Source organism: Gigantopelta aegis, chromosome 14 (genome assembly GCF_016097555.1).
Source record: "Gigantopelta aegis isolate Gae_Host chromosome 14, Gae_host_genome, whole genome shotgun sequence".
Classification (NCBI taxonomy): Eukaryota; Metazoa; Mollusca; class Gastropoda; order Neomphalida; family Peltospiridae; genus Gigantopelta; species Gigantopelta aegis.
Window position 1 is genome coordinate 43,312,297 of NC_054712.1, and position 12,923 is coordinate 43,325,219.

Genomic DNA, 12,923 nt, shown 5'->3' on the forward strand with positions numbered 1-12,923 from the left:
CCTGGACGAAGGCACCTGGGCAGGTGTTAGCCAGGTACGACCACAGGTATTATTGCCAGTCATGATAAAAGATTTCACATTAATCCCAGACTCGTGTGATTCTACTGTTAATCATTTTTATACTTAATGTAACTTAAACTCTTCTTGTTAGTCGATGGTGGTGAATGATTCATTTGGGTTTTGTTTTGTTTTTATGTACCTTTTGGGTGACATCCGGTGCATACATGGGTTATGTGTTATGGGCGGATTGTATGTGTTTATATATATGTTTATATATATGTTTATATATATATATATATATATAAACACATACAATCCGCCCATAACCCATAACCCATGTATGCACCGGATATCTTTTTTATCATACTTTTATATATATATATATATATATATATATGTAAAATGAAGAATGGTATTGTAAGATAATAAAAGTAACAAAACTTAGCATATACAAAATAATATTTCTCCAGTTACTATAAACATTTGATGAAATCTTTTTTTTAAAGAAAAGATAAAAGATATAGTAATACATAATATCAGTACAATAACTAACTGTTTTCGGTGAACTAATCTGAAAATATAATGTTTATGATATTTTCTATTTCCAAAAGTAAAAAAATATTTGATTCTATTTATATAAATCAACAGTTTAAAGTTAGTTTTGTTAACGACACCACTAGAGCACATTGCGTTATTAATCATCAGCTATTGGATGTCAAACATTTGGTAATTCTGACATTTAGTCTTAGAGAGTAAACCCACTACATTTTTCTATTAATAGAAAGGGATCTTTTATATGCACTATGCCACAGACAGAATAGCATATACCACACCACCACTTTTGATATACCAGTCGTGGTGCACTGACTGGAATAAAAAACAGCCTAATGGGCCTACTGACGGGAATATAAACCAACAGATGACGCAGTTTATTAGTACTGAAGTGTTTTGTTTAGAATATATTATTCTACTTAATAAACCCACTGACAGCAGTCTACTAATATTAATGTGTCTTGTTTAGAATATAAATAAATCAATGTGCTCTAGTGGTGTCGTTAAACAAAACAAATGTTTAGAATATATTATTCTACTTAATAAACCAACTGAAGACAGCATTAGTGTAATTTAAAGTTGAATTTTGCAAATATATGTCACTACCAATTTGCAAAAAAGATAATCCAAAAACCGTGTGTCATTTGTTTGTGAATAGCTATTTTAAAAAAATAATTAAGTTTTTAAACTAAATGTTACTTGAATTTGTCTACAGAGCCTCGGATCCAATTTGCCAAACTGTTATAAATTTTTGGAATCCAGCTTAAACTCTATTAATATATAATTGCACCAGCTGACATCCATGTTCTTTACAATGTATAATTATATTTATAGGTTTGTCTGCTGGCATTAATGTGTGTTGTTTAGAAAGTATGATTGTATTTATATATACTCTTCAAAAAAAGAAACGCAAAAGGGTACAAATGGGTTATAACTCCGATTTTATGTTTCCTACCGGTTCATGCTTTGTGAATATAAGGTCATTGCATGTCCCAAACACATTCCCACGGTTACATTCGATAAAACGCAGCTACTGTACAATAAAATTCCAAAATGTGAATATTCGCAAAAACGCAGCCACGTGCAAACCATGTCACCACTGCACGTGCGTTGTCTGCACGTGCAACATGAACACCGACAGTATAAAAGTGCAGGGTGTTCGCTTGCCTGGCTTCTGTATCTGGCCGACAGTTGACAATCCAGGACATGCCACGTCTCAGTGAACCGCAGAGAAACAATGCCATCGGCCGACTAGACGCAGGTGAATCCAGAACGGCCGTTGCCAGGGCATTCCATGTGTCCCCAAGCACCATCTCCAGACTGTGGGACCGTTACCAGCAACATGGATCAACACGTGACCTCCCTAGATCCGGTCGACCACGGGTCACTACCCCCGGGCAGGACCGCTACATCCGGGTACGCCACCTTCGGGAACGATTGACTACTGCCACCTCCACAGCCGCAGCAATACCAGGTTTGCGCAGGATATCCGACTAGACCGTACGGAACCGCCTACGTGAGGTAGGAATTCGTGCCAGACATCCAGTTCGAGGTGTCATCTTAACACCACAACACCGTCGACTCCGACTGCAGTGGTGCCAGATTCATCGACAATGGCCTCAACTGCGATGGAGACAGGTGTGGTTCAGTGACGAGTCCCGATTTCTGCTCCGACGTCATGATGGAAGATGTCGCGTGTATAGGCGTCGTGGTGAACGTTATGCGGCAAACTGCGTGCAGGAAGTGGACAGATTCGGCGGGGGTAGTGTCATGGTGTGGGCAGCCATCTCACACACTGGCAGAACTGACCTGGTCCACGTGCAGGGCAACCTGAATGCACAGGGCTACACTGACCAGATCCTCCGGCCACACATCGTTCCAGTTATGGCCAACGCCAACGCAGTGTTCCAACATGACAACGCCAGGCCTCACACAGCACGTCTCACAACGGCTTTCCTACAGAACAACAACATTAATGTCCTTCCTTGGCCATCGATATCACTGGATTTGAACCCAATTGAGCATCTATGGGACGAGTTGGACCGACGCCTCCGACAGCGACAACCACAGCCCCAGACCCTGCCCGAGCTGGCAGCAGCCTTGCAGGCCGAGTGGGCCACCATCCCCCGGGACGTCATCCGTACTCTGGTTGCTTCAATGGGCAGGCGGTGCCAGGCAGTTGTCAACACACGCGGAGGCCACACCCGGTATTGACTCCAGATGACCTTGACCTTGGTGGTGTGTCCTATCACTTACTCACAATGGACTAGAGTGAATTGTGAACAATCCTGCAACATTTGGTAATTATCGGACTCACCATTCAATAATTAAATCAATTCTCCAAATGTTACGACAATGTGGTTTTGCGTTTCTTCTTTTGAAGAGTATATAAATAGATAGATGGATGCATGATCTAGTCTATTAGAAAATATATATATATTTGTGTGCTTGTTTACACGATCTGATGTCAGATTTTTCTTGATTACTTTCAGAGACAAAAGATTCATAAAGAGCAAACACCAAAGGCCGTCTCGCAGTAAGTAAATGAGATCACGTAGTCGGAGACTATTTAATGTAGATCAAATGACTCGTCTGTATTTTCTTATATTGGAACTTGTCCTCTACATTCACATCTCGGTGTAAGAGAACTTGTCAGGAAATTATTAGATTAATTTCATTACACAATCTACGTTTTGCTTTCCTATGTTAAAAAAAAAAATTAAACAAAATATCAAATTGAATAAAAAAAAAAAAAAAAAAAATAAGTAACAAATAATAATAATATGGGGTGTCCATCTGTCTTCAATTATCTAGGGCAGGACATAACCCAGAGGTCAAGTGCTCGCCAGATGCATGATCAGTCTAGGATCAATCCCCGTTGGTGGCTCATTGCTCTACTTCTCACTCTAGCCAGTGTACCACAACTGGTGTATCAAATGCCGTGGTATGTGACATATTTCTTTGGGATGGTGCATACAAAAAGATCCCTTGCTTCTAATGGAAAAAATTTAGCGGGTTTCCTCACTAAAGCTGTATGTCAGTATTACCATATGTTTGACATCCAATAGCCAATGATTAAAAAAAAAATCAGTGTGCTCTAGTGGTGTTGTTGAACAAAATAAACAAACTTTAACTTGTTCAACTATCTGTGAATCTGTATGGAGCAGGATGATAAATCTAGATGTAGTTGTAAAGTGGCATATTAGTACATAGGGCCGGGATTTCGCTCAGTCGGTTGAGTCATCGCTTGAGGTGCTTGCATCGCAGGATCAAATCACCTCGATGGATCCGTTCAACTGATTGGGGTTTTTCTCATTCCAACTAGTGCCCCTGCGCATGCTGTAACCTCACCGTGGTGCAGGGGTGTAACATTGTCTTTGAGAATGGCCAATACAGCACAAATTGAAGTTTAGAGTAAAATTCGGTGTCCGTAAAATTCTGTGATATTTGTATTTGTATTTTTGCACAGTTCTTTACACTGTTTTTGTTTAAAGCTTGAATTTTTATATTGATGTTGATCATCACTTTATTTATTTGCATTACCATAGTTTGACACCCAATAGCCGATGTATTTTTCGTGCTGGGGTGTCGTTAAACATTCATTCATTCATTCCAACTAGTGCACCACAACTGGTCAAATGCTGTGGTATGTGTTTACCTGTCTGTGGAAAAGTGCATATAAGAGATCCCTTTCTGCATTAGGAAAAATGTAGCAGGCTTCCTCTGATTAATACATGTCAGAATTACCAAATGTTTGACATCCTGTAGCCGATGATTAATTAATCAGTGTGCTTTTAGTGGTGTCGTTAAACAAAACAACCTTTTTAACTTATTCGTACCATAAATAGGTCACAGTGATCTACTTATGACATGTCACTCAAAATTAAGCACATCTTTATATGAAATATCTTCCATAATCTTTGAGGCAGGATCATCAAACCTCTTGGAACGGCTGTATTATAATTAATATAAATGACGTCATTAAACAGGTGGTTGCTTAAGATAATTTGATCAGGCTCTCTGTCTCTCCCTCTCTCTTTCCCTTTCCTCATGCTGTCTCTGTCTCTCTCTTTGTTTATTTCTGTCTTTGTTCCTGTCTCCTTTCTCACTCCTTTCTCTTTCTCTCTCTCCTACTCTGTCTCTCCCTCCCTCCCTCCCTCCCTCCCTCCCTATATATAATATATATATATATATATATATATATATATATATATATATATATCTCTCTCTCTCTCTCTCTCTCTCTCTCTCTCTCTCTCTCTCTCTCTCTCTCTCTCTCTCTCTCTCTCTCTCTCTCTCTCTCTCTCTCTCATAATAAATTAGTTATGGCATTTTTCATATTTGAGAAAATATTACACAATGCCTTCCAGTATGTTACCTATTTGAAACTGAACTTGTGTTTAATTGTCTCTTTCTGATGCTAAATTACAATAACATGTTTTCTGGCTCTTCTTTTTTAAGTTCACTAACTAAATCTTTGATTATTAAATATCTACGGCAGTTGAGGATCAATTGGACCATTGGATTTAGTTAAATTGTCAGTACTTTGAACTGCAATAATTATTTTTGAATATTTAACACTAGAATTCCGAAAACATTAAACATTGGAAGAACAAGATGCATTTTAAATTCTAACCTGCATTTAAAAAAAACACGATTTTATTATTGCTATTTTTTGTAGTAGGACTTTTCAATAACAATTATTATTTTATTATAGACATTTATCGGAATTTTAACAAATCTGGGAGAAAACAAGAACTTTCTTAAAATTCTGACGGCAGTAAATAAATGGTGATCTTTGTGGGCAAACTCCACTGTTGAGATTGTTGCCCATCCCGCTAGCGACAGTGTGGGGGGAGGGCTGTAGGGGGGTCAGCGCATGTAAACATCTCCCTCTCCGTTTACCTTACAGACTATCATTCCGAGTGGCCACAATCAATGCTGCGATAGTCCACAGATTTAACCCAATACTTTTTCATCTTTCTCGCAGAAATCCCGATCCCCCTGCTCTGTTTGCTCATGGCCCTGTCCCCAGCTCACCTGGCCAACGGTTATGGAAAAACAAGATTACCATTATTGAACCTCCGCTACGGCCGCTTGTGTGAATTTGCAATTCTTCAAATAATGCGAACATTTTACGACTTGTTGAAACAAAATGGTGAGTAAATTAAGTTCTGGGCAGGTTCTTGACCTAGTCGGGGAAAGTCTGTACATATGATGATGTGGGGGGGGGGGGGAGGAAGGATTGAGGGGGATGTGTATGGATGTTGTGATCCCCCTCCATCCACAGCTATGATGCTACACTTGCGTTGTGTGGATGAGGGGAGAACAGGGAGGGGAGAATAGGGAGGGGGATATCTTTTTTATGTCGTGATCCCCCTCCCCTCCCCTATACACAGCTATAATGCTACACTTGTGCTGTGTGGGTGAGGGGAGGACAGAAAGAGGGGGATGTGTACAAATGTTAAGATCCCCCTCCCCCTCCCTCTCCCCCTCCACCTATCCACAGGTTATGATGCTACACTTGGTCACTTTGTTGATGGTGGATGAATTTTGAAAATGTTATCACGACCTGTCTGTTATCTTCTCCGGGTCTGCAGATCCTGTATGGTGGTGGTGGTGTGTGTGTGTATGTGTGTGTGTGTGTGTGTTTTGGCCCACCGTCCTGTTAGCTTTTGGAGGGGGGGGATATGGAGTAGCAAGCGACAAATCATATTTCACATGGTCCCTCCCCTCGGAGAGTGTGGGAAAATCTATTAATCAAACAACATCACAGGGACGAGATTTGATGTGTATTGTGGACTTGGCAGGACCTGGGTCCCCCCACAGGATGAGCTAACCCTCAGCGTTATGCGAATGTCATCGCTAATACTAACATTATATTGCTCATGCAAATGCGCCGCAAATCGCTAAATATGTCGCCAGTTCCTTTCAGGCTTGTTTCAACAAGTACGGTTTTAAAAAACAAAAATAATCGGCGTCACGTTTTGTCGACTGTATTTTTTTTTTATGGTCATGTGTTGGCAGGTAAATAACTAAAGTGGAAATAATAAAAAATATATTCATGTATATTTATGTTCTTGGTATATGATACAGGATATTAGAGTTGCATTAAAGTTTATGCAGATATTTAATAGTTTTGTAGGGTTTTTTTTGCATAAAAGATAATATATAAGCAGATATATATATTTTTTAATGATTTTAGCTGCATGTAGTAATATGTATTTTAAAAAATAAATTAATACATTTGCATTTAAATTTAAGCAATTTTTTATTATTTTTATTTTATTTATAAATAAAGATAAACTATAACATAGGTATGTATTTTCTGTAATATATCAGTGATTTTTGCTTCTGTTTTTTCAAATGTCTGTTTTTAATATGTCTGTATTATAAAATATTAGATTTACATTTAAATTTATGCAGACAAGTTTTATAATGGTTTTGGCTGTATATACCCGGTACATGTAGTTTTTGTAAAATATCAAATTTATTTATTAATATGACTGTTTATAAAGAGACAGCTTATTACATATCACCTGTAGTAGTGATATTTTATAATAAATTAGTTTATTCATATATTAAGGAGATGCCATTTTACATATCATATTATCAATTGTATAATTGCTATTTACAATCAATTTCAAATTTGTCTCACTTAGTTATGAGATATGATAATTAACAACTTTCAAATTACTTTTCTTAATAAAATATAAATGGGAAAACCTTTTTATTTTTTAATTGTTTTTTATTATTATTATTTTATTATTATTATTACTATTTTTATTATTATTACTATTATTATTATTATTATTATTATTATTACATTGACGTCCAATAGTCGATGATAAGATAAAAAAATCAATGTGCTCTAGTGGCGTCGTTAAATAAAACAAACTCTTTTATTATTATTACTATTTTTATTAGTTATTATTATTATTGGTATTATTATTATTATTATTATTTATTTTATTATTATTATTAATATATATATATATATATTTATTATTATTATATTATTTTTTTTAAATATTATTTCTGTAGATCATTTTTATCCTGGGTTGAAACTCTGAGCCAGAGGTAAAAGTGACTACCTGTACGGTTTTAGCGGGTGACAGTTTCACAGGCTGTGTTAAATACCAGCGGTGGATGACAGATGACATCAGTAATAGGAATATACTCTGACTGAAAGCAAACACTTGTCTCGTTCATGTTGGCTTGTCTTTTAAACAAAAGTAAAAACTGACATTTGTGTTGTGGGAAGTAGCATCTGACATGGGAGTGGGGTATGAAACAGTTGCAGGGTTCTAGTCTGAGGTGCTGTGGACTGCAGGTTTAAGCCCTGTCATTGGATAGAGGAATTTGGGTTTACAGGGGCTGTAACATTATATGTAATACCTCAGAAAACATATTATCATAATTTATGTTTGTTATTCCCAGAACTATATAATCAAATTTACATATGTCCAAACAATATTACAAACATTTATGTAATCTCCAAACTATATTATTATAATTTACATTATCGCCAAACTATATTATCATAATTTACATTATTTCCAGACTATATTATCATAATTTGTTGTCTCCAAACTATGTTATAAAAATGTGTTATCTCCAAATTATATTATCATCATTTTTTTTATCTCCAAACTATGTTATAAAAATTTGTTATCTCCTATATTACAATAATGTATGTTATCTCTCAACTGTATTATCATAAATTGCATTATCCCCAAATTATATTATCATTATTTATATTATCTCCAATTTATATCATCATAATTTATGTTATCCACAAATTATTTAATCATAATTTATATTATATATTTCCAAACTATGTTATTGTAATTTCTGTTATTTCCAAATTATATTATTATAATTTCTGTTATCCACAAACTATATTATCATAATTTCTGTTATTCACAAGCTATATTATCATAATTTCTGTTATCCACAAGCTATATTATCATAATTTCTGTTATCCACAAGCTATATTATCATAATTTCTGTTATCCCAAGCTATATTATCATGATGTCTGTTATCCACAAGCTATATTATCATAATTTTTGTTATCCACAAGCTAGTTATCATACTTTGTTATCCACAAGCTATATTATCATAATTTCTGTTATCCACAAACTATATTATCATAATTTCTGTCATAGTAAGTTCACTATCACATCTAGTATGGAGTCGTGACTCGGAAACAAAATCGTAATTTATGTCACTGTGCTTATTCCTAAAGTAAATTGTTATGTTTGATATTCCCAAAATATATGATCATACTCTACTTGTTAGTAATTTTACAGTGGTTTTGTACCTTTTCCAAATATAAATAATCTTAATTTATGTATGTTTGTGGGTCTTGTTTCAAAATATAAATTATCATAATTTATTTCACCTAAAGTATGTGGGTCTTGTTTCAAAATATAAATTATCATAATTTATGTCACCTAAGGTATGTTTGTGGGTCTTGTTTCAAAAAATAAATTATCATAATTTACGTTTCCTAAAGTTTATTGTCACTTAATACCAGGGAATTGTTCCCAAGGTAAATTATAATTGATGTCAGTGAAGGTTTATTGTCACTTTATATACCAGTGTTATTCCCAAAGTAAATTATCATAGTTTATGTCAGTGGCGGTTTATTTTGCCATTAAGTATTATAAAGAATGTAAGATGAGTGGATGGTTCTAATGAGTCTATTGTCACATGTCAGGTGTTGTACCCTCTTCAGTGTTGGCCGGGGCTGGGAATATGAACTCTCCCATGCCTGGCCATTATATCACCTTACACAGGGAGCCCACGGACGGTGTTATTAATATAAGTACACCTCAATAGGTAGCATAATTCAAAGAAATAATTTCCTCTTTTAAAGAAAGCGTTTAATCCATAAATCAAGGGAAGCTGTGGTATAGGTGTTTGTTTATTAGGCTGAAAAGATTTTTAAAACCCCCCCAAAAAAACCACACACACCAAAATGATGAATGAAAATGTTCACACACATTTTGCTGTTTGGGTTAGTTTGAAAATTGATTCTTTGTAATGTCTTTTATGAGTTAAAGTAAAGATTTAACACATATATCTATGGAAACCCCATGTGTGTCTCTCTCTCTCTCTCTCTCTCTCTCTCTCTCTCTCTCTCTCTCTCTCTCTCTCTCTCTCTCTCTCTCTCTCTCTCTCTCTCTCTCTCTCTCTCTCTCTCTCTCTCTCTCTCTCTCTCTCTCTCTCTCATCTATTTTGGGGTAGTCTTAATTTAATGCCAGGTGATACTTTTTCTGAAGTCTGCGAGTTGTCCATTCATATTTGATTAATACACAATGGTCATATGTTTGGCACACATACAGTATAAATACATGTAATAGTCTTATGTTTAATGTAGCCAACTCTTGTTACAATCTGATCCACAAGCATCAATGTGACATGGACACTGAAATTAATATTCTATATAAGAAATTAATATTATATATAAGACAAATATTCTATATAAGAAATTAATATTCTATATAAGAAATTAATATTATATATAAGAAATTAATATTTTATATAAATTAATATTATATATACGAAATTAATATTCTGTATAAGAAATTAATATTCTATATAAGAAATTAATATTCTGTATAAGAAATTAATATTCTATATAAATTAATACATGTATTCTGTATAAGAAATTAATATTCTATATAAAAAATTAATATTTTATATAAGAAATTAATATTCTGTATAAGAAATTAAAATTCTATATAAGAAACTTTAAATATTTTTATTTTTAAATGTTTTTAAATACCACTATTAACCAGATGTACTGTAGTCAAGAAATGAGTTATACAATGTACTTAATTAGATATTGTTTACTGAGAAAGGTTAAGTACTGGCATTAAATATCCTCATTTTTAATATTTATAGATGCCAGTATTCTAACCAGATATACTGGAGGTTGCAAACCACCATTTATATTTGGCATGCATTTTAATAGCAGTTCTATGTAAAATTATATTCTGTGAAAAATATGAAAAGGCCTATGTGACTGCCTTTTGTAGAAAGTGCATTCAGTTTGTAACTTCCATGTGGGATGATGCATATAAAAGATCCCTTGCTGCTAATCGAAAAGAGTAGCCCATGAAGTGGCCACAGCGGGTTTCCTCTCTGAATATCTGTGTGGTCCTTAACCATATGTCCGATGCCATATAACTGTAAATAAAATGTGTTGAGTGTGTCATTAAATAAAACATTTCCTTTCTTTCCTTTCCATGCAAAAAATCCACATAAGTTGACCATTAATATTTTGAGTTATCTACCCAGTCAGTGTTTCTGCCAGAGGGTAAAATGGGTATGGCGCCATACCCAAATTGTTTAGCAGATTTTATTTTTTTATGTTAACTTTTTCACAAAATTAATTACTCTTATGATTACTGTATGATTTTCTTAACCCTAACCCTAAATATAATCCTTTTTTTCTGGGGGTCTTTCCCCATACCCCCTATTGACTGGTTGCATTTAATTCCATAACGTGGAGGTGTATTTTTGTGCTGGGGTGTCGTTAGAAATGGATTCATTCTTTCAAAACAACATTTGAAAAGGCATTACCGGGCTTGGTGCCTCAGTGGTTAAGCCATCGGACTACAAGCTGGTAGGTACAGGGTTCGCAGCCCAGTACCGGCTCCAACCCAGAGCGAGTTCTTAAGGGCTCAGTGGGTAGGTGTAAGGCCACTACACCCTCTTCTCTCACACTAACCAACTAACAACTAACCCACTGTCCTGAACAGACAGCCCAGATAGCTGAGGTGTGTGCCCAGGACAGCGTGCTTAAACCTTAATGGGATATAAGCACGAAAATAAGTTGAAGTGAAGTGAAAAGGCATTTCAGTGTATTTTTATTTTGTTTTAGTGAAGACCTATTTCCTAAATCAGACTATATTAGACAACAAATAACAACATGACAAATGGTGCCTGTAGTTTTTGAAATGGATCATAAATTAAAACTTATAATATATTACTTTATAAGTTATTTTTAAAGTTCTACTTTATTCTCCTCCAGTGAGTCTGAGTGCAGTTATGGAAAGCCATAATTAATCTCTAACCATAACCCACTGCTGGTTGGACCAACTAAGCTGGGCTGTTGGATGTGTTTTCTGAGACGATATGACGGAAGTCATCTATAAACTGTAACACCTGTATTTGCCTCCCCTCGATCCCAGCTCGCAAACACTGGCTAATTTGTACGGCTCACCTCACTCTGGGAACGTTGGCTTCTTTATCTATAAATGTCTAATTTATTACCCGCTTGCTAAGTAGGGGCAGCACAACAGCACCGTTTTTGTGTTTTGAGGACCCTCTGTCATACGTTTAATTCTGGACGTAAAGTTTTTGACACTTGGGAGTTGGTTCATGTGTGGTTTAATCAGCAGGCACAAAGAAACTGCTTTCTAGTCTGCAAGTATTCATCTTGAGAGATAAAGATTTCATTTGGGTGTGGACCGCAGTTCTCTTCCCCAAACAAAGCAGGTTCATGTATTTGTGTGTTCCTTTGATCTGATGTGTATATACTTTGAAATACATTGTTTCGCTGCTCTCTTCGCTTGTTATCACAAAATGACTCCCCTGATCAGCAGCATGTGGGGATCACACATTTATAAAAACCGACAACATAAGCCTGGACTGTATCAGAAATGTAACTTAATGTAGAATATACCAAACAGGTGTTAATAGTCTTAGTTTTTTGTCATGAAAATTGCTTTTATTAATTTGTATAAGTATTCTCTTTGACTAAATCCATTAACTGAAAAAGAAAAAACCCAGAATGAACAAGAGAATGAATGAATGAATGAATGAATGAAAGAAAGAAAGAAAGAAAGAAAGAAAGAAAGAAAGAAAGAAAGAAAAGAAAGAAGGAAAGAAAAGAAAGAAAGAAAGAAAAGAAAGAAGGAAAGAAAGAAAGAAAGAAAGAAAGGAAAGAAAGAAAGAAAGAAAAGAAAGAAAGAAAGAAAGAAAGAAAGAAAGAAAGAAAGAAAAGAAAAGAAAAGAAAAGAAAGAAGGAAAGAAAGAAAGAAAGAAAGAAAGAAAGAAAGAAAGAAAAGAAAGAAAGAAAAAGGAAAGAAAGAAAAAGGAAAGAAAGAAAGAATAGGAAAGAAAGAAGGAATAGGAAAGAAACGAAAGAAAGAAAGAAAAGAAACTAATACAATCCAATACAGTAAAATACTCTTAGAACAAACTACTGCATAGAACGAAGTGATTGTAAAGTCCCGTTGTATCTCCCTATACATTAATAACCAACTTATGCAAATGTGTACAACAAACTACTGCTGTAGTGAACTAACTATCATGGTTCCTTGCAGTTTGTTGTAAGAGTACTTTACTGTATTTA

General features: G+C 35.1%; 1 protein-coding gene across 5 annotated transcripts in view; it reads left to right on the top strand.

Moving 5' to 3' along the window:
• LOC121388618 overlaps positions 1 to 12,923 on the top strand; it is a 180,539-nt gene that overhangs the window by 152,338 nt on the left and 15,278 nt on the right. For 2 of the 5 annotated variants that reach the window (XR_005959990.1, XR_005959991.1), the window contains exons 11-12: positions 3,045 to 3,088; positions 5,543 to 5,710. The gene's annotated coding sequence lies outside the window, so the exon portion shown is untranslated. Of the gene's footprint in view, positions 1 to 3,044; positions 3,318 to 5,542; positions 5,711 to 12,923 lie in introns of those variants that run through there. The other 3 variants (XR_005959992.1, XR_005959993.1, XM_041520030.1) reach the window with 2 other exon arrangements.